This window comes from Canis aureus, chromosome 8, assembly GCF_053574225.1.
Source record: "Canis aureus isolate CA01 chromosome 8, VMU_Caureus_v.1.0, whole genome shotgun sequence".
NCBI classification, from domain to species: domain Eukaryota; kingdom Metazoa; phylum Chordata; class Mammalia; order Carnivora; family Canidae; genus Canis; species Canis aureus.
The window spans coordinates 55316467-55338897 of record NC_135618.1 but is presented as its reverse complement, the minus strand read 5'-3'; the positions used below and the strand labels follow the sequence as shown (position 1 = coordinate 55338897).

The window sequence follows — 22431 nt, the reverse complement described above, 5'->3', positions numbered from 1 at the left end:
ACCAAACCTGTTCTGTCCGTCGGTTCCTTCACTACCAGACCTAGGTCTCTACCCCAGGAGAAGCTTACCCCTTGTCCTGTCATCCCAGCCCGAAGCCCACGAGCCCCAAGACCGTAGATGTGGCTACAGCTGCAGAAAAACCCGCTTTCTTTTTGAATGGCCTTTTAAAGGAGAAACAAGCATTCATCTGGCCTTTGGCCAATATGCTGAACCTTGGAGGACCTGAGTGCTCCTGGTTTGTCATTTCCTTGCTCACCTGGGGATCTAGTACCACAGGTGGGCTTGAAAGGGGACCACCCTTTATAGCGACAAAACCCTCACTGCCTGGCTTCTCTGCACGGACACAGATGCCCACAGCAAGAAAACCTAAATGCACAACAGGCCAGAAGCATGGGACAGACCACCGTACAGGCACACAATAAAAGGCTGCAGAGCTGTTAAGAAGGATGGTGAATTATTTCTGTTTAAAACAAACTACGGATATGTATAGGTAACCATGTGCATAGAAAAAAAGTTTGGATAAGATTAACCAAAGTATTTAAAGTGATTATGTTTGGGTGGAAGGATCTTGGGGCATTAAAAAAACATTTTTAGTTTAAACTGTATTTTGTAATGTTTTTGCAAGGAACAGATACTGCTTGTATAACAAATGAGGAAATGATTTTTTATGGCAACATGGAAAAAAGAGGATTTTTTTATGAGAGAATGTTACTCAATAAAAGCAATATCATACCTACAGATCTTTCTCAACTTACAGTGGGTTACGTCCTGATAACCCCGTGGTAAGTTGAAAATATTCTTTTTTTTTTTAACTTTATTTATTCACGAGAGACAGAGAGAGAGGCAGAGACACAGGCAGAGGGAGAAGCAGGCTCCATGCAGGGAGCCCGACGTGGGACTCGATCCCGGGTCTCCAGGATCAGGCCCTGGGTCAAAGGCAGACGCTCAAGCACTGAGCCACCCAGGTGTCCCAGTTGAAAATATTCTAAGTCAAAAATGCATTGAATACAGCTAACCTCCTGAATATCACAGCCTCTCCTAACCTGCCTTAAAGGTATTCAGAACACTGACATTAGCCTACAATTTAGCAAAATCGTTTAACACAGAGCATGTTTTATAAAAAAGTGTTGAATATGTCATGTAACTGATGAGGTACTATACTGAAATAGAGAACAGACTGTCGTACGGGTATAGAATGGTTTGAGCGTATTGACTGTTGACTCTCAAGATGCCACTGCCCAGCATCATGAGAGAGCATCGTACTATGTGTCACCAGCCTGGGAAAAGATCCAAATTCAAAATTCCAAGTACGGTTTCTACTGAACATGTATCACCTTTGCACCATGGTAAAGGCAAATAATCATAAGCCGGACCCCATGTGTATGTGGAAAAATCGATTGTCAGGAAAAATGGTAATTTGGGCATTGGGGGGCAGCCCTGGTGGCTCAGCGGTTTAGCGCCGCCTTCAGCCCAGGATGTGATCCTGGAGACCCGGGATCGAGTCCCACATCAGGCTCCCGGCATGGAGCCTGCTTCTCCCTCTGCCTGTGTCTCTGCCTCTCTTTCTATGTCTCTCATGAATAAATAAATAAAATCTTTTTTTAAAAAAATTAGGGCATTGGGAATTATGGAATAATTTTTTTTAAAGATTTTATCCATTCATTCATGAAAGACACACACACACAGAGACTGAGGCAGAGACACAGGGAGAGACAGAAGCAGGAGAAAGCCTGATGCAGGACTCGTGATCCCAGGATCACACCCTGGGCTGAAGGCAGATGTTCAACCGCTGAGCCACCCAGGCGTCCCTGGAAAAAAAATGTAAATAAGATTTTATTTATTCATTAGAAAGAGAGAGAGAGAGAGAGAGAGAGAGCATGAGCAGGGGGAGGGGCAGAGGGAGAGGGAGAAGCAGACTCCTGGCTGAGCTGGAAGCCTGACATGGGCTTGATCCCAGGACCTGGAGATCATGACCTGAGCTGAAGGTCATGCTTAACCAACTGAGCCACCCAAGTGCCCCAGAATTTTTTTTTTATGTAGGCTTCCTAGAATGTAGATGGACCTCTGGGGGGTGGGTGGATTCTGGACTGGTTGGGATGAGTGTAGGCTTGAGAGAAGTACACTTGCTGGATGCACACTTCAGCTTGTGCTCTAATATTTGTAACTGCTTTCCAAAAATTTCTGTTATTTAGAGTTTGTTGTTGTTATTGTTTTTTGTAAATTCAGAATGTTGAATGAACCCCCAAAGGGAAGGCTATTCTATCCACTAGGCAAATTTGCCTGGGGTTTCTGGCATCTTGACAATTCCTGCCACAGTGTCTGCAGGAGGACCTTTCCTTTCCTCTCAGGGAGGGGGTGAGCCGAAGATGGGTTTCAGAGGAGGTGGCAGGCTCAGAACTTGTATGCCCTGGATGGCTCCTACCTTCCAAACCCTTGTTGACAGAGTCTTAATGCTATGTTTGCTTTCCTTCTTGCTGAGGACTTGGCTACACCAGGCTTTATCTCGTACGATCAGAGTTACATGAGAAAACACCTCACCCACCAGGCCCGCTGCCAGGAGCTGTGTCACCTCGTCCGAAGGGGCAGATGACTTGGGGGTGCCAATGGTGAGGACACGGGCCCTCAGCCCCGCCCCTCCGCAGCCCCGCAGGTGGCCACTTGCCCAGGGTGGATGATGTGTGTTGACAGCCGGCAGGGAAGAATGTGGTCAGCTTCATGTGCTCCCTACTTCTCTCCCTGCCAAGGCTGGAGGTGACTAGGAGTGGGGAGCTCAGCCCAGCCCTGGACGATGCCAGGGGTGCTGGGGGTGGAGGTGGAGGTGGGGGTTTGTTATTCCACTAGGAATAAAATGCTGTGCTCCTGTACAGTCCGAAAGGTAATGTCAACCTGAAAATATTTTGAGGATCCCATAGCAGGTCCAGCTCTACAGCCTCTCTCTCTGTTTCCTTCTGGGACACACAAATTATTCTATTATTATCAGAATGGTGCACTTTGGAATGAGCCCACTTTGGACTTGGGTGGCGCCTTGGACCCATCCTATTACCTCTCTGAACCTCTATTGTCTCATCTGTGAATGGGGTCAGCAGTAGGGCTGCCCTCACTGGGCTTTTATTTTCAGGGGGGATTACAATGAGATAATGCTCGCAAAGCCCTTGGTACAGCGTTGACTGACTGCTGGCTATCATTAGGGGAAAGAGGAAAACATGGGGGTGGCTGCTAAGGTTACATTCTTACCTGCGAGGCTGCTTTAGGAAGGACAGGTGCTGCAAGGGGAGTTTCCCGGCTTGGTAAAGGAATGATTCCGTTTTGGGGACTGTACTTCCCAGAGGCTCAGCTGCCTGTGTCACATTCCTTTCAGAAACTTTCAATGGCTCCAGGTGTCTGCAGAATGAAGGCCAAACCCTCTGCTGGCTTTGAAGACGCCTTACATTCGGCCCCAACCTACATGTCTCCTTTTATTCCCCTCACTTCCCTTCAACGTGGGGTAGTGGCTAAGAGCCTGAGTTCGAATCACAGCTCTGTCACTTTCTTGCTGTGTGACCCTGCAGAATTGACTTATCCTCTCTGTGCACCTGATTTTCCCATCTGTGAAACAAGTGGAGAATATTGCCTACATCATTGTAGGTTGGTGTGGAGATTAAATTGCAAATATGAAGCCTCTTGTGAAGTGTCTGGCACATGTAGAGGGGGATGTGTGTCTGTGAGCAACTTCTCTTGTGCTTCTCATACCCGTGTCCAATAGGACCACTTGCTGAATGCCAGGGATACTCCGGATATTCCCATCAGCACACATTTACTCATGCTGCTTCTCCCCTGGGGTGCCTTTCCCCCAGGCCCTGCTCTGATGCCATGTCTTTTTTTTTTTTTAACATTTTATTCTATTTATTCATGAGAGACACGCAGAGAGATGCAGAAACACAGGCAGAGGGAGAAGCAGGCTCCCTGCGGGGAGCCGAAGTGGGACTCGATCCCAGGACTCTGGGATCATGACCCAAGCCTAGGGCAGATGCTCAACCAGTGAGCCACCCAGGTGTCTCTCTAATGCATGTCTTCAAAGAAATGGCCAGCTCCCCACTGAATGGAAGTGATCTTCCTGCCTCCATAACCCAGTATATTCTGTGAACCAACCCCCCTCCTATTTTATTTGGTCCCATCTGCTTTGTATCATGGCTCTATACATCATTCTCTAATCTATCCTACTGGGTATGGAGGTCCCTGGACAGATTTCCCCAAGAACTTGGAACTTTGCCTACAGTAGGTGCTCAATAAATATGCCTGGACTTCAGGGCTGGGGGGCAGGGTTGACAATCAGCTGCTATGCCTTGGTTGGTTTGCAAGGGTTGTTTATGGCTGAAGACCTTTCCAACTGGAAGGTAGCTTTCACCTAAACATTCCAAATATCACCATTGCTTGTAGCCAAAAGGTGAGGTGGGAAGCACCTGGTCCCCCTCTGTCCACCTGCCACTTTGAGCTATGTTATAGGTTGACTTGTGTTCTCACAAAATTCCTATGTGGAAGCCCCGATCCCCAGTAGCTCAGCATGGGACTGTATTTGGAGATATGGTCTCTAAGGAAGTGATTAAGTTAAAATGAAGCCAGGAGGGCGGACCCTAAGCCAATCTGACCGGCCTCCTTATCTGGACACCTCAAAAAACACCAGGGATGTGTATGCTCCCAGAGGAAAGACCACTTGAGGACACAGCGAGAAGGCGATCATCTGCCAGCCAAGGCTTCGGGGAAACCAACCTTGATTTTGGACTTCCTGCTTCCAAAAACCATGAGAAAATAATTTTTTTGTTAAGCCACAAAAATCTGTGGTATTTCGTCATAGCAGCCCTAGAAGCCCAATATATGTCATAAGAGGAGAAGTAAGCAGTAGGCATGAGGGTGAGTAGGGGTGAGGAGTGAGCATACTGGGAGACCCCCTCCTGAATCTGGGCCTGGGGATGACCAGGTCTGTAAGTTCACCCTGCTGCCCCCAAGTAGGAATGGTTTATGCTTATGCGTGAAGCTAATCTTTTCCTCCCCAACCAAGGGATGCTTTAGAAATCCTTCTTTCCAGGTGAAGGGCAAAAGGTGGTACTGTGGTACCTTAAACTTTTTTTTTTTTTTTTAATAAGGCAGAGAAAAAAGTGAGCGTTCAGCACTTTTGGCAAAAAGACCTTCTAGTTTTCCTTCTACCAGCCTAGCAATGGCTTCCTGTCACATTTAGAATAAAACCCAGGGGCACCTGGGTGGCTCAGTGGTTGAGCGTCTGCCTTTGGCTCAGGTCATGATCCTGGGGTCCTGGGATCGCATCCCACATCGGGCTCCCCGCAGGAAGGCTGCCTCTCCCTCTACCTATGTCTCTTCCTTTCTCTGTGTGTGTCTCTCATGAATAAAGAAATACAATTTAAAAAAGAATAAAACCCAAAGTTCTAGCATGGGCTCAAGGGCCTGTGAACCTGGCCCCTGCCCCCTCCAGATTCACCCCCTACTCCTTTCTCCTGTCCTCATTTCTGTTCTTCCAATATGCTGGGGTCATTCCACCTCAGGGCCTTTGCACTTGCTGCTCCTGCTGAGTGGAACAGGAAAGCTGGCCATGCATCAGGTCATTCGCCAAGCACTTAGAAGACATAATGCCAGAGCCTTATGCACAGTGCCTACGGCTCTGCAGGTGGAGGCAGGGCCTGGCATCTGTACATTTAAAATTTTTTTTTAATTTAAAATTTCTGCACAGAGTCTGATACACAGGCAGAGTTGAGGACTATCGCCCTGGATCTGTCTTCATGGGGCTAGCTTCTTCTTTGAAGCTTCAGCTCCAACACCACCTATCAGAGGTGACCTGACCCCCCAACCCCTCCAGAATGCTCCAGCCCACGGCCCTATTTACTTTCTCCATAGAACCTAATGCCCTGGGAGACTATCTAATCTATTCATTCATTTCATTCATTTGCTGTCTCTGACCACTGGAGTTTTAAACTCCCTGTGGGTACACACTACACTTCTCTTGTTTCCAGTTTCACCCCAGTAATGGAGCTGGTCTGTCCAGTACAGAAGCCACTACCACGCTCGGCAACTAGTGAGTGCTGGAAACTCCACTAGTCCAGCTGAGAACACAATTCGGATTTCAAAGAAACCATACGAAAAGTAGAGACATAACATATTAAAATTGTGCAGGATGAAAAGAGTTCTCGAGACTGGGTGCGCAATGTGAGTGTCCTTAATGCTGCTGTAACACACACTTAGACATGGAGAAGGGGGTAAGCTTCGTGGTCTATGTTTTTAGCACAATTAAACATTTTAAAATGATGTGTGGAATACTTAAAAAATCTCATTAGTAATTCTAAACGCAGATAATGTTGATAATACTTTGAATGTGTGGGTTCGGTGAAATATATTATTAAATGAATTTCCCCTGTGTCTTATTTCGTTTTCAAAAAAAAAAAAATAATACGGCTATCAGAAAATTTTAAGTTGCTTAGGTGGCTCATATTTGTGGCTTGTTCTATTTATACTGGGCCGCATTGACCTAGAATCATGGCTGGCACACAGGAGGCACTTAAATATGAATTGAAAAAAAAAAAAAGAAAAAAAAGAAAAAAAAAGAAAGAAAAAAAAAGAAAAAAAAGAAAAAAAATATGAATTGAATATAAAAATGAATACAGCTGCTGCCAAATACGTGCTTTTTTTTTTGAGCATAAGCAAGGTTCTGTCTGCCAGTCTGCAGGAAAATGGGAGGGAGACTGCGGCAGAACAGTTTACATAACTAAATAATCATAACTAATATCTACTGTTACGCTGATAACAGCGGCTACCGTCTGCTGAGCACCTAACATGTGCTGGGAATGGTCACGGCACTTTACCCACACCTTCTCGTTTCACCCTCGAGTCAATCCTGCGAGGAGTCACGGCAGCCAGAGCACAGCTGACTGCCCAAGGTCGCCCAGCTGGTGAGAGGAGAGTTAGAGTTTGCACAAGGGTTGTCCGAGGCTCCCCAATGCACCTGCCCGCTGGGGGGCCACTGGGGGGCCATCCTGATGAGTTGGACATGAAGGCTGTGCTGGACTGGCTGCAGGCAGGGGTTTCTGGCTTCTGGATGCAAAGAGCTTCTGAAATCGGTGAGTCCCTGCTCTCCAGGGTCCAGGAAGCGAGTTAAATAATTCATAATCTCTGATCTGCCTAAGCTCACCCATCCAGATCTGGCTGCCAGCCCTCTCAAGTTCAAGGACTTCAGGGAACTGGCCCTGGCCTGGGTGGTCATTCTTGTTCGAGGCAGTTGTGGTGGATGGCGCAGGGCCCGGCCTGATCAGAGAGAGGGCCCTGCCCATGTCCCTGAAGCTACAGCAGCCACAGCCTGGGGCTGGAAGCCGGGAGCTGAGAGCCCAGGCCCACCCAATACCCCACATCTGGGGCCCGGATCTGCTTGAGCAGGGCCCCCCTGCGGTATCTAATGCAAGACCTCCTTGCAGGTGGCCTGTGTTGTGAGATACACAGATCAGAACTCCTTGGAATGGGGAAGAGGGTTGCAACACAAGGACAGAACGTTCTCCAGGCCTCCCGCTACGTCTTTAAATAGTGGGTTTGAACTTGGGTCTGCTCAAAGAGACAATTGCCCCCAAGAAGTCAACAAAAAACCTTATTCCCTTGGCAACAGCTGAGTGTCAAGGAGTCTGACCTCAGAGGGAAAAAACATCCGGCCATCTGGGGGACCTCGGAGCACCCTCACCCCAGGTGAGGGCCAATGGGTCAAGTGCACAGCACATAGTTGAGAACAATGGCTCCTGGAGTCTGCTCCCAGCCCCATGGCAGCCAAAACACCTGGGAACTGGTCAGAAAGGCAAATCCTCGGGTCCTACCCCAGACCTCCTGAATTGGAAACTCTGGGTTTGAACAGCACCCCCAGGAGACTCTGGGCCACGCAAAAGTTTGAGAATGGAGGCCTTCGGCTTACTACTCAAAGTACAGCACCAAGGACCCCCCAGATCAGCATCCTCTCGCAGCCTCTTAGAGACACAACATTCAGGCCCCACTTGCGCTACTGGATCAGAATCTGCACTTGCCAAGACTCCAGGGCATGCGTGTGCATGTTAAAATTCAAGATGCCCTGGCCTGGACTCCCCTACCATCACGTCAAGGAGTCTCATACTCAAATGCTTTCAGGGGCCAAGCAGGTGATGCACCAAAAAATGAAGCCACATCAGATCCAGCTGATTATTGCCATTGGGAAATGTGAGCTCAGGAGGGCCAGATCTTCCCATTTTCCAAGAGAATCTGGAAACCCGGATGCCAAAATGAAATTTCCTAATTTAAACGTGACTCTGTGGGTAAGACCCGTGGTGCGCCAGCCTGCAAACGTGCTCGGAGGCCTCGGGGCAGGAGAAGTGCCTTAAGCTCTGGGCAAGCTTTCTGAGCTTGGGCACAGCCCTCCCAGACATGGCCATAGGCACACAGTAGGGACCCAAGAATGGCTGACAGAGGTTCTCAAACTCGGTTGCATAACAGAATCATCTGTAGATCTTTAAAAAATACTGACACCCGACTCCTACCCCCAGACAGCCTGATATCCTTGGTCTGGGGAATGAGCCCAGCGCTTTGGGAAAGCTCCCCAGGAAAGTCCAATGTGCAGTAGAGTTTGGGAACCTTCAGGCTACAGCAGGAGTCTGCAAACTTTCTCAGTAAAGGGCCAGACGGTCCTAGCTTAAACTCTGCGGGTCACACAGTCTGTCGCAGCTCCCCAGTGCTCCGTGGTACTGCAAAAGCAGCCCCAGCTAAGGGGAAATGGTTGAGCGTGGCAGTGTTTCAATAGCAATTTGTGAATGCTACATTTTCAATTTCATTTAATTTGCATGTTAATAGAATATTACTTTTCTCTTGATTTTTTTCTTTTTTTAAAGATTTTATTTATTTATTCATGAGAGACACACAGAGAGGGGCAGAGATATAGGCAGAGGGAGAAGCAGGCTCCATGCAGGGAGCCCGATGCCGGACTCGATCCCGAGACCCTAGGATCATGATCTGAGCCAAAGGCTCAACCACTGAGCCACTCAGGTGCTCCTGATTTTTTCTTTTTTAAAGATATTATTTCTTTGCTTTTGAGAGAGAGACAGCGTGCGAGCAAGTGAGGAAGAGAGAGAGAGAGAGAGAGAGAGAGCTGACTCCCTGCTGAGTGCAGAGCCCACTGCAGGGTTCAATCCCAGGACTCTGAGTTCATGAACTGAGTCAAGATCAAGGGTCAGCCACTTAACCAACTGAGCCAGCCTGGGAGCCCCTCTTGATTTTTTTCAATCATGATAAAACCATTTTTAGCTCATGGGCTGTGGTGGGCCGAGCTTGGTCCTGGAGCCATAGGGTGCTGACCCCTGGGCTACAGGACTGAATGGAGGGCATGAAGGCTGGGAATGCAGGCCTTTCTCCTTCCTGGTATTTGCCCACACAACCTCCCCTACACAATCCCCGAAACCTTAGTAGCACTTGATTCTGAAAAGGTGGTGTTGACAAGGCCTGGTCAAGTATTGGCTTGATCTGGCTCTGGGCCACAGACTTTCAGATTGGGCCCCCAATCCTTCATCACCCAGGCAGGATTTCAGGGAGCTGCCTTCCAATGGGCGACTCCAAGCCCCACCCTCCGGGCTGGTGCCATCACTGAGCTTTAGCATGTAGTGACCATTTTAACTGCATGGCAGGTCCTGTGCTTAAAGCTTACCCTGCATCGTCTCATGACTTCACAGCAGCTCTGCGAGAGAGTAGATACATAGTACATACCCATGTATGTTATTAGATACCTGTTTTTAAATTTTTTACATACCCATTTTTTAGATGAGGAGACTGAGAGACAGATGTCAGATGACTTGCCCAAAGTCACACAGCAAGAGTAGTAGAGCAGAACTGAATGCATGTCTGTCTGACTGTAGAGCCTGCTTTGTCTATGTTAAGGACAATCAATAATCCATCACAATCTTCTCAAGGACAAGCCTTAGGCAGCATGCCTGGTCTCTCTGTATCTCAGATGGCATCTAGACACCACTCAATCTTTTCTGCCTTGAGTTGCAGCCAGACCTGACTCACCCAAGATAGATTCTGCACCCTTTCCAGGAAGGAGGCTCAGAGAGCTGCCCTATACAGCTGTGAAGGTTGTGTACTGCACAACTCTAGGTGGCATCATTCACAGTGTAGTCTATGTGAATGACACCCATGGAGTTGTGGAGCACACAGCCCACATAGCTGCTCACAGCAGCCTCAGAGGCTGGCAGTAAAATGTTCACAGTTGCTTGGATGCTCGCTATTACTGCTGCTTGGGACTATATTATCAAAGGGGGAGAAGGGCCCAGCAGGATCTGCCACCATGGATGGTAGGGAAGCCTGTGAGTCAGAAACAGAAGTGGCTGGTGCCTCCTAGGACCTCCTTCCTCCACCCTCCTCCAGTCCTGTCTCCAACTTGCCCCGAGGTGGCCCTCCAGTGCCGTTCTCACACTGGGCAGCTCCTGCCCCTCAGCAGCCCAGGGGTGCTGGGAACTCCTAACCAAACACTCTCCCCTTACCAAAGTGTGACCCTATGTTTGCTTTGCTGTTATGACCTGATCCAGGCCCTGTGCCAAGGCTTATCTGCACCACTCATGTGACCTACATCACAACCCCATGAGGCAGGAACTGTGCTCACCCCCATTTTACAGACAAGGACTCTGAGGCTCAGGGAGGTTAGATTACTTGCTCAAAGTCACACGACTAGAAAGTGTCAGAACTAGGAACCAAATTTGGGTCTGTCAGACTTTAGAGCCCAAACTCTTAACCATCTTCCTAGGGGATGGATGGGTCATGTCTTCTGGGTCTGTTTCCCCATCTGCAATGTTAGGTCTTGGGTCTGGGAAGCCATGCGGGTGGCCATGATGTTGCTGCTCGTGATGATAGGGATGATGGCGATGATGATGATGGAATAACATGAGGATGATGGTGATGAAGGTGTTGAAGGTGTTGAAAGTGATGATGGACATGATGGGGATGATGATGATGGAGATGAAGGTGTTGAGAGTGTTGAAGGTGATGATGGAGATGATGGGGATGCTGATAGTGTCGAAGGTGATGATGATGATGGGGGCAGGGATGACAACGAAGGAGGTGATGACGGTGATGAGAATGGTTGTGATGGTGGAGAGGGTTACTGTGCAGATTAAATGAGCTAAGTCAGGCCAAACATGGCTCACTATGCTGGTCCTATGTCAGTGCTCTGTAAGTGCTGGGGCAGCTGGGCTTCCCGGGCCCTGGATCCACAAAGTGAGTTCCACTGGAATTTGTGAAGTAAACACCTTCTTCCTCAAACACTAGGTGAAAGGCATGAATCAAAGACAAGAATGGGGGAAAGTGGGCAGCCTGGGTGGCTCAGCGGTTTGGCGCCCGCCTTCAGCCCAGGGCGTGATCCTGGAGTCCCAGGATCGAGTCCCACATTGGGCTCCCTGCATGGAGCCTGCTTCTCCCTCTGCCTGTGTCTCTGCCTCTTTCTGTGTCTCTCATTAATAAATAAAAATCGTAAAAAAAAAAAAAAAATGGGGGAAAGTGGCCCTCTTCTTCCACCTATGTCTTCATTTCCTGCCAACCTCTAAAATCTAGTATGGTGTTCTGGGCCTTGAGCCCAAATTTGGGAACTGAGTTGGTGGGAGGCAGACCCAGCCCCTGTGGGCTTCCTGGATCCCTGGGTGGCCGACTGGCAGGAGGAAGTCAGGCTTCCAGGGAAATTCAGAGGCTGCGAATCAGGTGCCCAGGAAGGTGAGGGGCTGCTGCCCCAAGAGTCAGAGCCACACGCAGGCTGGGCTCTGGGCTGCCCCTCTCTGTCGGGGGCTTCTGGAATCGTTACCCACACAGTGACCCAGGGTAGTTCCTGGGAAGCAAACAGCTGAAACCTTATACTTGGCTGCAGGTGAGCCAAGGGCTTCAAGAACCATGTCATGGAGTAAAAATTTCCACTCTTCCTCCGCACCCACTTCTCAAATAACACCTGGAAGCCAAGGAGAGGCAGGATGGGGAGAGCAAAGTGGGCTCTGTGGTCAGAACGGTTGCTTGGGTTTGAACCCCAGCCGCACCACTTGCTCGTTCTGTGTGACCTTGGGCAAGTGACTCAACTTCTCTGAGCCCATTTTCTTATCTGCAAAACAATTACACCTCCTGTTTCACTGGATTGTTGGAAAGCTGCAATGAGATCATGCAGTGAGTGAGAGAGCTGGGCTTCTCCAGGGGTCAAATGGGAAGAATATTTGTACCAACCCTTTATGGTTGCTGAAAGATCTCTGTGAAATAATGCGCGAGCCTGGCATGTAATGTAGGCTTAAAACACACTGTTTTTATCATTATTACTGTAGAGGAGAAAGCCACGCGGGCCTCAACAGCGTTTACTTGACAACCCATCCCACAGGTTGAAAGAGAAACAGTTCGTGTCCCTGCGTGTAAGGTGAGCAAAGCAACATGGTTCCCTTTTGGAGGGGTCACACCTCCTGGAGGGAATGACAAGCTTCGGGGAACTGTCCGCCTTCGGGGAGCAGTCTCTAGCCTGGGGTCCTCAGCCAACTAGATCATAAGGTCCAGCAAGAGGTCAGCCCCACCCGTCCAGACAGAGGAGGGCCCCAGTGGGAGTTCAGGAGTGGGAATGAGGCTGGAGAGGGGGTCTCAGGGCAGGGACCGCAGAGTTTCCTGGGGGCCCGGAGACGTGGCTTGCTCCCTGCTGCATCTCCAGTACCTGGCCCCTTGCTGCAGGGGCAAAGCAGCCAACAAAACACCTTTAAATCCCTGTGGACTAGCATCGTCCCATTCAGGAAACACCCCCTAAATGCTGGAAAATGTCATCCCCTGGCCCCCAACCCCCACCCTACTCCTCAAGGTTCTGTCTTCTGTATGTGTGTTGGGGGGCCAGTGATGGGGGGAGAGGTCTGCTCACTGGGCCCATCATCCCGTGGCTGGGCTGTCACTCGTGTCATCTCCTGTTAGAGGCGTCAGACCAGCTCCTGTTCCAACAGCCTGAGAGGTTGCAGCCAGCCAGGGTGCTCTCCAGCGGAACACCACCCCTCCCTGGACACACACACAGCCAGGCCCAGATTCTGATCGTTCAACTTTCGCTGAGTTCTACAGGGGGAGGTGTTCTGGGCCTTTCTACACAGGCCTCTCCTCCCATGGCCCCGCCCTCCTCCCTTCTCGAAGCCCGGCAAGAACATTTCTGGAGTTAACGGGGGCAGTGAGGATGGGGCCAGTGACTGGGGGGCCTGAGCAGGCCCTGAGCAGGGAGCGGGGGTTGCTACTGACCCCAGTCCCCAGGCTAGTACTGGGGCTCCGAGGCTAAGTATCAAGGCCAAGGTCACACAGAGCTGAGCTCCAACGCCAGACTGTCTGACCCCCAAACTCAACCATTAGACAAACTGCCTCTCGAGGACTCCGGGTAAACCTGGGTGCTTCCAGGTCCTCTGAGGACAGGTCTCCCGGAGCAGCCTGCCTCGAACCGGGACTCCCCTGGTCCAGTACATGGCCCCTCCTTCCAGGAGGGAGCACCTCCCATGGGCCAAGCACACTTCTAAACATTTTACACGCTCCCCCCTCCTCCCTGCACCGCTAAAGCTTTCAAAGGCAGCCGCCCCAAGGCCACAGCCACAGACCCCCTTGTGGTCTCTCTCACCAAACTCAGCATAAGCCCCCACGCAGCCCCTCATTGCAGCACAAACCCCATAGGAAGGACAAAGGTGATCCTCCCTGGGGTGGGAGGTGGTGACTTTCAACCAGGAAAATCAACAAACTCCACACAGAGACAGAGGTGAGGGACCCACAGTGGAATTTCAGGAATCAGCCTGCAGAGGGCGGGGGAGCTTGTCTGGGGAGGTTGCCTTGCAGCACCCCACCCACACACACACCCCGAGTCATCTTCTGTAGGGGCCAGACCTCCAGCAGCTCCTGAAAGAGGGTGCACCAGACTTCCCAGATCTTAGTCTTCCTTCCAGATCTGGGCTCGAGAATGAGCTCCCTGGTACCTCGAGAGGGAGCAAGGCTGTCTGGGCTGTTCTAGAAGTCTGCAAGGCAAGGGCTCTGTTTGTCGTAGGGACACCAGTGCCTCACACACACCCCTCCCCCATGCCCTCCGCCCCCACAATCCTCAAGACTCTCCCTGCCAGGGATGCACAGTGGAGGAGGAGCAAGTTGGAGCTGAGTTCAAATTCTGCTGTTATCACTGTGTGGCCTCTTGTGCAAATTCTTGAACCTCTCTGAGCCTGTCTCCACCCCTCATCTGCTGGGCAACGTCCCCCCCCCCCCCCGCCCCTGCCATCTCCCAGCAAACCCACGAGGTTTGCTTCAGGTTCAGCTCAGCTCCATGACTGTAGCTTGGCCAGGACCCCATTTCCTTAGTGTAAAAAAAGAAATTCTTCATTTCAAAACAGAAGTGCTAACGACTTCCAGGCTTCTTTCAAGTTACTCATTTAACAAGCGTTTATTTAGGACTTCCTGCGTGCCAGGGACCGTTCTAAGCACTTGACACGTTTAATCTTCATAATATCCCTACTGAGGTGAGACTTCTTATCATCTCCAGTTTACAGATGGGAAAACTGAAGCACAGAGAGGTTAAGTAACTTGCCCGAAGTCACACAGTGGGTAAGCACAGAGCTAGGATTCTGATCTCTGGAGCTTAGCAGGCCCGGGTTAAGAATCACTGTATCTTTTGGATATTCCTACCAGCTAGGAATATTTCTTCTGAATTTATATCTTGTAATTCAGATGATGGAAACATAATTTTTTTTAACTTTGCAAATACAAAGCAAAATAAAAATACAGATGATGCTTTTGAAAACTCCTTAGGCCCTGTCCCCATCTGAACCTGCTGGTCTTGATATTTGGTCCAGGGGCTGATTCTAGCTCCTTATTCTCCTCATCCTGACCTTTTAGAATAGTCCCAGAGATTCAGAGCAACAAGCACTTTGTGTGGACAAAGTCATTTAAGCCTTGCAGGATTCCTGTGAGCCAGGTACTCTTGGGCATCCCCATGTGCAGGTAGGAAAACAGAGGCTCAGAGAAGAATACACACTTGATCAAGCAGTCACAGCTCAGAAGTGGTGGAACCAAGGACTGGAACCCAAGCAGTCTGATATCAGAGCCCCGACGTTTTTGTGTTTTTTGTATTTGAATCGTCTAGAAATTGTTTTATTGTGGCGAACTGTACAACCTAAAGTTTACCACTTTAATCATTTTCTCTTAAGTGTTTATTTAAGTCATCTCTACACCCAGCACGGGGCTTGAACTCAAGATCCCGAGAACCAGAGTCACACACTCTTCCAACTGAGCCAGTCAGGCGCCCCTGCCATTTTAATCATTTTTAAGTGTACGTTCCGGTGGCATTAAGTGGGTTGACGCTGTCATGCAACCATCACCACCATCCATCGCCAGAACTTTTGCATCCTCCCAGAGAGAAGGAAACTGTGAACACTAGCGCCCACTCCCCCAACCACCACGCTCCCACCCCTCAGCCCCTGGTAAGCTCTATTCTACTTGGTCTCCATGAATTTGCCTATTCTAGGTATCGCATGTAAGTGCAATCATACAATATTTGCTCTTTTGTGATCAAAGGCTCTATTTTTAAAAACAGTAACTCATTTTTATTTGGAAACATATATAATTTGAATAGTGGTCAAAAAGGGAGTTCACCTTCTCTCTCATGCTATGCTTGTTTCAAATAAGGAAGATGTGTGTGGCTGGAATTTATCACTGTACTGTAATGAATGTACGGGGCGGGGGGACTTCTAAAGAATACCAAATGTGTGCAGTGAAAAGTTAGGTCTTTCTTCCCTCCCCAAAGCCATCCACTAGCACAGGCTTCCCGAGTGTGCCCCAGGGTTTTTTATTTTTTATTTTTATTTTTTTTGCCCCAGGGTTTAATGTGCATATACAAATATCTACATATATATGCTCATCTTGTCCTTTTTAAAATTTTTAAAAATATTTTATTTATTTATTTATTTATGAGAGAGAGAGAGAGAGAGAGAGAGAGAGAGAGAGAGAGACTCAGGCAGAGGGAGAAGCAGGCTCCATGCAGGGAACCCGATGTGGGACTCTAACCCGGGTTTCTAGGATCAGGCCCTGGGCTGAAGGCGGCGCTAAACCGCTGAGCCACCCGGGCTGCCCTCTTGTCCTTTTTTTTAAAGGGGCTCTAGGCACACAGATGGTTAGACTACTGTATACTGTTCCATACCCTGCATTTTTCTTTCAACAATACGTCTGGGAGAGGGTCCCCCCTCCATTCATAAAGAGCTACTGCTTTCTTCTGAATGGCTACATCTTATTCTCGTGTGTGGCTGTTCCCACACGTCCAGTACTTGCACCTTTCTGATGGGTGTTTACTCTGCAATCGTTTGCTCTTATGCACAAGGCTGACTATCTTTGCTCTAACACGCTGTGCCCAAGGCAGAGATACCCACTGGGCAAACTCCTGCAGGTGAGATTGCAGAGCCCTGGGGTATGGGCCTCATAAATATCGACAATTTTCCCGACTCCCCAATTTGTGCTCCCACCAGTAGAGCTGGAGCGTGCTGGTTTCCCCAGCCCCCACTTCTGACACTGAGTGTTACCCCGGGATCTGGGAGGTGGAAAGCAGAATTCACTGGGGTTTCGCAATGCAATTCTTTTTTTTTTTTTGAAGAGTGGTTGAGCATCTTTTCGTCTGTTTGAATTTATGCTTCCTTTTATGTACTTCTTTTTATGCGAACAGCTAAATCATATCCTTTACTCTTTTCTTTTTTCCTTTTTTGGAGGGGGTGCTTGGTCTTTGATTTGCAAGAGCTCTTTGCCCATGAAATTAACTCTTTGTCACAGAAGTGACAAATATTTTTATGAGTTTGATATGCAGGTTCATGGGTGCTTTTGGTTTTGGCCATACAGGAAATATTAATTTTTATGTAGGCAGACCTAGCAACTTCAATATTTAAAGCAAGGCCATGCTTCCACCCATTAGGCTGTACGGCCTCCCACTCTTTCCCCTTTTTTAAAAAAGATTTTGTTTACTTGAGAAAGAGTATGCATGAGTGAGGGAAGAGGCAGAGGGAGAGGGAGAAGCAGACTTCCCCGCTGAGCAGAGAGCCTGCCATGGGGCTCTTTCACGGGACCCCGGGATCATGACCTGAGCCGAAAGCAGATACTTAACCAACTGTGCCACCCAGGCGCCCCTGTACTGCCTCCCACTCTTGATCAGTGCTTCAAAGAGGACACACGGAGGGGACCTACGTCTCCACTTGGAGGTCCTCTGCAGTTAGGTTATTATCTCCAGCCTGTACTTAACTCCTTGTCACTTGACCTGAGACCTCCTTAATGGTTTTTCCTGCAGAGTCTTGAGATCATTCCCCACTGCTCAGGACTCATGGCTGGACATATGTTCTCATGGGGGTCCAGGGGGGAAGGCACAACCCACCAAGGCCCCTAGGCACAGAAGGGTCTCTAATAACAGCTTCTTATGGGGAGGAGGTGGGTCCTCAGCTGCCTGGGGCATCCCTCGCTTTCAGCATCTCTGAAAGTCAAATCTTGCCCAGACCTTTCAGGTGGGCAGACTAGAGGCTGCAAGTTCTCTAGGCCAGTGATCCTGAAATTTTTCAGCACACTTAGAACCACTTGCAGGGCTTGTTAAAACAAAGGTTGCTGGGCCCCATCCCCAGTCTCTGACTCAGTAGGTCTAGGGTGGGTGTGAGAATCTGCACTTCTAACCAGCTCCAGGTGAGGCTGCTTCCGTGCTGCTGGTCCACAGACCACACTTTGAGATCCGCTGGCCCAGCTCATTCATTCACTCCCTGGGCTCCCCCATCTGGTGTGAGTGAGGCTGAGAGGTCTGGAGAAATACGGGCTTTGTTCCAATGAAAATAACAGAGCAACTGCTCTGTGCCAGGTCCCGTGCTGTGAGATCTGTGCAAGAATTTTCTCATCTAATCCTTGCCACAAACCTGTGCAGTAGGTTTTGGAAGTACTATCTCCACTTTACGAGGAGAAACCAGGCTCAGAGAGGGTGCACGGGCTTTAGAATCTGGGGCCTGACCCCAGCTCTGCCACTGACCCACTGTGCAAGCTCTTGGGCAAGTGCTCATCCGCCCTGAGCCTCTGACTCATCAGTAAATGGGGATCACAGACCTGGTTTTCAGGGGGCATTATGAAGCCCACAGGGGAGGCGATTATAAGGGCACCTGCACCTAGTAGGTATGCAAAAAATGTTCATCCCCTTTCCTGCCATAAGCCCCATCATGATCTCAGTGTCCTTTTGTCTCCTCTCTGTAGGGCAATGCCCTTTTCACTTTAGTGATCCAGAGAAACTCCTATCTATCCTTCAAAACCCAGCTTAGAATCCCCTCCTCTTTGTATCTTTCCCTGAAAAGTGGTCCTCTTCTGTCTTTGGGAAATAAAAATACCTCGGATGGCAGCATCTTATCTGAAAAAAAACGGCTCAAAGCATTCCTTTCCGTTCTTTCTTCCTCCCTCACTTGTGTTTCCACAGCTTTTATATCAAGTACAATTTGCACACTGTGCTACCACGGGGACCCAGCGGCTAACATCAACATTGTCAGCATCAGCACCAGCATCATCAACACTGAGTGTGTATCACACACCAGACGCTGTTTTAAGAGGCTTAAGTTGCTGACTCCTTTAATGCCTAAAATAACCTTTTGAGGCAAGTGCTGCTTATTATCCCCATTTTCCTTTTGAGGAAATTGAGTCACAAAAATGCTAAATACTTTGCCTGAGATCACATAACTCATCTGTGGCCAAGCAGAGATATAGAAGCTGCTGGTGAGTCTAGGTTATTAAGTTTTGTGTTCTGCTGTTCTTTATGAATGAGGGGTGGCCCAAGTGGGGGCTGTGGCACCCCGGAGGGTGCCCGTCCCATCTAAGGGGACAGCCAAATGTTAGGGCCAAAGGTGTCTGATTTTCTGATTTCTCAAGAGGATCCAGAGATAAGGAGTTTTATGTGACATCTTCTGTTTTTTAAAATCAGAGAGTAATCTAGGGCGTCTGAGTGGCTCCTTTGGTTAAGCATCTGCCTTTGGCTCAGGTCCTGATTTCAGGGCCCTGGGATGGAACCCTCCCTCCTCATCCCGGGAGTCTGCCTCTCCCTCTCCTCTGCTTTGCAACCCCCTCTGTCGCCCACGTGTGTTCATTCTCTTTCTGAAATAAATACATAAAATCTTTTAAAAAATTTTTTGAGAGTAATCTGAAATGTAAAAAAAAAGCTCACAAAAGCTGCCCATGGGCCTCCTCAACTTTTGCTGCCTCTCAGATCTCAAAGCTGGGGACCTCAACTCACTTCATGACTGCACCTTCACTTATGGCCAGGAGCACAGGTCACTTGTTGCAGATGCTGTGAAGCTTCTGAACTCCTCTGAGCTGAGCCTGGCCCTCAACAACCAGGAAGCTCATCCTCCAGCCCACTCAGCACTCAGGATTCTCCAGCCTGGATATAGGGTGTGCACAAGAAATGATGGGCCAAGTGGTGACTCTGAGCGTCACCTCCACCCAGGGGCCACCTCTAGGTCTCCCCAGTTCAGGACAAGACTTCCTGTTCACCAAGGGCTGACAATGCTCTGAGTGAGTGTTTTGTTTCATCACCCCATCGATGCACTCCACAGTTTGGGGAGGCTGCCACAGGCCTCACCCCCGTGGTGCAGATGAGAAAGCTGTGGCCCACACAGGGGAAGGGAACTACCCCAGTTAGGAAGTGGAGGACCTGAGACGGTAATGCAAGCGCCACCTGATTCCGGATTCTCCCCACTGGCTGTTTTCAGGCATTCCACCAAAGTCTTGATGGTCTTGGCCCACGTTCCAGCACACACACACACTCTCATCCCCCAGCCTGGACCCGGGGAGTGTGTGGAACACATAGGACCCAGGACACTCCCATCTGCCAGCCATGCTTTCTAATGACCCTGTCTCCTATTAGAAGGTGGGGGCGGCACTAGGGGCATCCAGAGAGGACCCCTGGATGCTGTCCCTTTTGGGAACTCTGCCCACCGGTGCCTGGACAGGCAGAGAGTGTGCCCTGGCTCAGGCCCAAGCCTTTGGGCTCAGTGGAGAGTGAAGCTAGAGGGGGCACCATGTTTGTCCTTGCCCACAGACAGAAGTGTGCAAGGCACACAGACACACCTGTGCATGTGTGTATGTATATGTGTGTGCTTGTGTCTGTAGCGCACACATTTGTGCACACGTACATGCGTATATATGCAGACCTGTACTGAAGCATGTGTACACGCACATGCATGTACATGATGTGTGCACACGTGTGCATACATGCACATGTGCAACAGAGAAGAGAGGACACCTTATCCCACAAATTCAGATCCTGTGAAATTAGTTTAGAACAAAGAACAAAATCTTTAACCCAAAGATGTCAATTTACAGAAGAAGCTGAAATAAAACACAGCCCCCGGAGGCACCTGCGTGGTGCAGTGATTAAGCATCAGACCCTTGTTTTTGGCTGGGGGTGAGATCAGGCCCCCCGCTTCTGAGCTGCGGCTCAGCGCTGGGTCTGCTACAGTTTCTCCCCTGCGCCTCCCCCTGGCACCCCCACCCTTATCTCAAATAAATAAATCTTTTAAAAAGCAGCACCCAAATTCCATGACTAAGTCAGTTTTATACGCACAACATGGGTAATTCTAAAAGAAATGATGAGAGGGGGCAAGTTGCAGAATAGGCTGGATTACACCATTTCTGTTAAAATATCTGTCCACAGCGTCATGATGCACTTTACATGTTCTCTTTACATATATATGACTGCATAGGTGAAGGAAAAGTCTAGAAGGAATACCCCAAGTTATGAAAGTGGCTACCTTCTGGGAGCAGGGAGGGAATGGGGAGTGGATGGATCCCTGTGTCCCTCCTGGAATCACACAGTTCAGTGGGCAGGTGGGTGGAGTGAGTCAGCGGTGGAAGCCGGGTGGGGGGCCCAGGGGGGCCCAGGCCTCAGGGGAGCATTTCCAGAAGTCCCCCAGGGACTCTTGGAGGGCTCTGCTGCCAGGAACAAACGCCAGCCCGGGCTGTCCCGACCTGGCTCAGGTGAGGGAGCTGCAGGGGTGGGGAAGCTCCGCTGCTTCCTGCCTAAACTTGTCCATGCCTCAGTTTCTCCTTCCACGCTGCGGCGGGAAGGGCTTGCTCCGGGCCGCCGGACACACCCGCTGTTCCCCACCGTCCCCTGCCCGGGGCCCAGCGAAAAGTTAGGGCTCCGCGAGCTCGGGCCAGCCCCCTCTGTGGACAGGGCGCCGGGCCCGGCCTCCCCAGCAGGGGGCCACCCGAGCCGCGGGTTCCCGGTCCCCGGGAGCGCCTGGCAGGAGAGGCCAGGAGACGGGCTCTGGGCTCGGTCACCGTCACCGCGGCGCACGACGCTCCGCCACCCTCTGCCTCTCAGTGTCCCCGTCTGTGAAATGGGAACCGCGCGGAGGCGCCCCGGCGCGGGGGGCGGCGTCGCCCAGGGGGGGCCGTGTCACCACCCCCGCCGCCCCCCCCGCACCCCCTGCGGGTCACAGGCCACACACACGCTAACGCTCAGGGCTCTCGCCGGGGTCACCCTTCCCGGCGGCAGCTCACCCCGCCCCCTGCGCCCCGGACTCGCCGGGGGCCCCCGCCGCCCTCCCCCTGCGCCCCGAGGCCCGGCCCCGCGGGGAAACTGAGGCAGGGCTGCCCCTGCGCTCGCCCGGGGTCGCTGTCCTACCTGTTTCCGCGGCGGCGAGGGCGGCGGGGGCGGCGGCGGGGAGGCTGCGGCGCGGGGCCCGGGAGCGCGCGGCCGCGGGGACGGGGAGGGAGCTCCGACGGGGCGGGAGGCCGGGAGGCCGGGAGGCCGGGAGCGCCCGCGGGCGGAGCTGGGCGGCGCCGGGACCGCGGGCCGCCGCACCTCCCCGCCCCGGCCGCCCGGCCCCCGCCCCGCCCCGCCCCGCCCCGCACCCCCGCCGAGGCGCGCCCCGACCCCCACGGCCCCCCGCGTGCCCCCAGGCAGACCACTGTCACCCCCCCCAGCACACCCTGCCAGCCGGACCCCCACGGCCCCCCCCCCGTGTCACCCCCCAGCACCCCCTGCCCGTCTGCCCCTCCACGTGCCCCCAGGCAGACCACTGTGTCACCCCCCCCAGCACCCCCTGCCTGCCGGACCCCCACGGCCCCCCCCCCGTGTCACCCCCCAGCACCCCCTGCCCGTCTGCCCCTCCACGTGCCCCCAGGCAGACCACTGTGTCACCCCCCCCAGCACCCCCTGCCCGCCGGATCCCCACGGCCCCCCCCCGTGTCACCCCCCAGCACCCCCTGCCCGTCTGCCCCTCCACGTGCCCCCAGGCAGACCACTGTGTCACCCCCCCAGCACCCCCTGCCTGCCGGACCCCCACGGCCCCCCCCCGTGTCACCCCCGAGCACCCCCTGCCCGTCTGCTCCCCCCGAGTGCCCCCAGGCAGACCACTGTGTCACCCCCCCCAGCACCCCCTA

General features: G+C 51.3%; 1 protein-coding gene across 1 annotated transcript in view; it reads right to left on the bottom strand.

Annotated features, from left to right (window-relative positions):
- SCNN1B (sodium channel epithelial 1 subunit beta) overlaps window positions 1-21734 on the bottom strand; it is a 60153-nt gene extending 38419 nt beyond the window's left edge. Inside the window, exon 1 of the mRNA XM_077907014.1 lies at window positions 21671-21734. The gene's annotated coding sequence lies outside the window, so the exon portion shown is untranslated. The remainder of the gene's footprint in view (window positions 1-21670) is intronic.
- Between the last annotated feature and the right edge of the window lie 697 nt (window positions 21735-22431).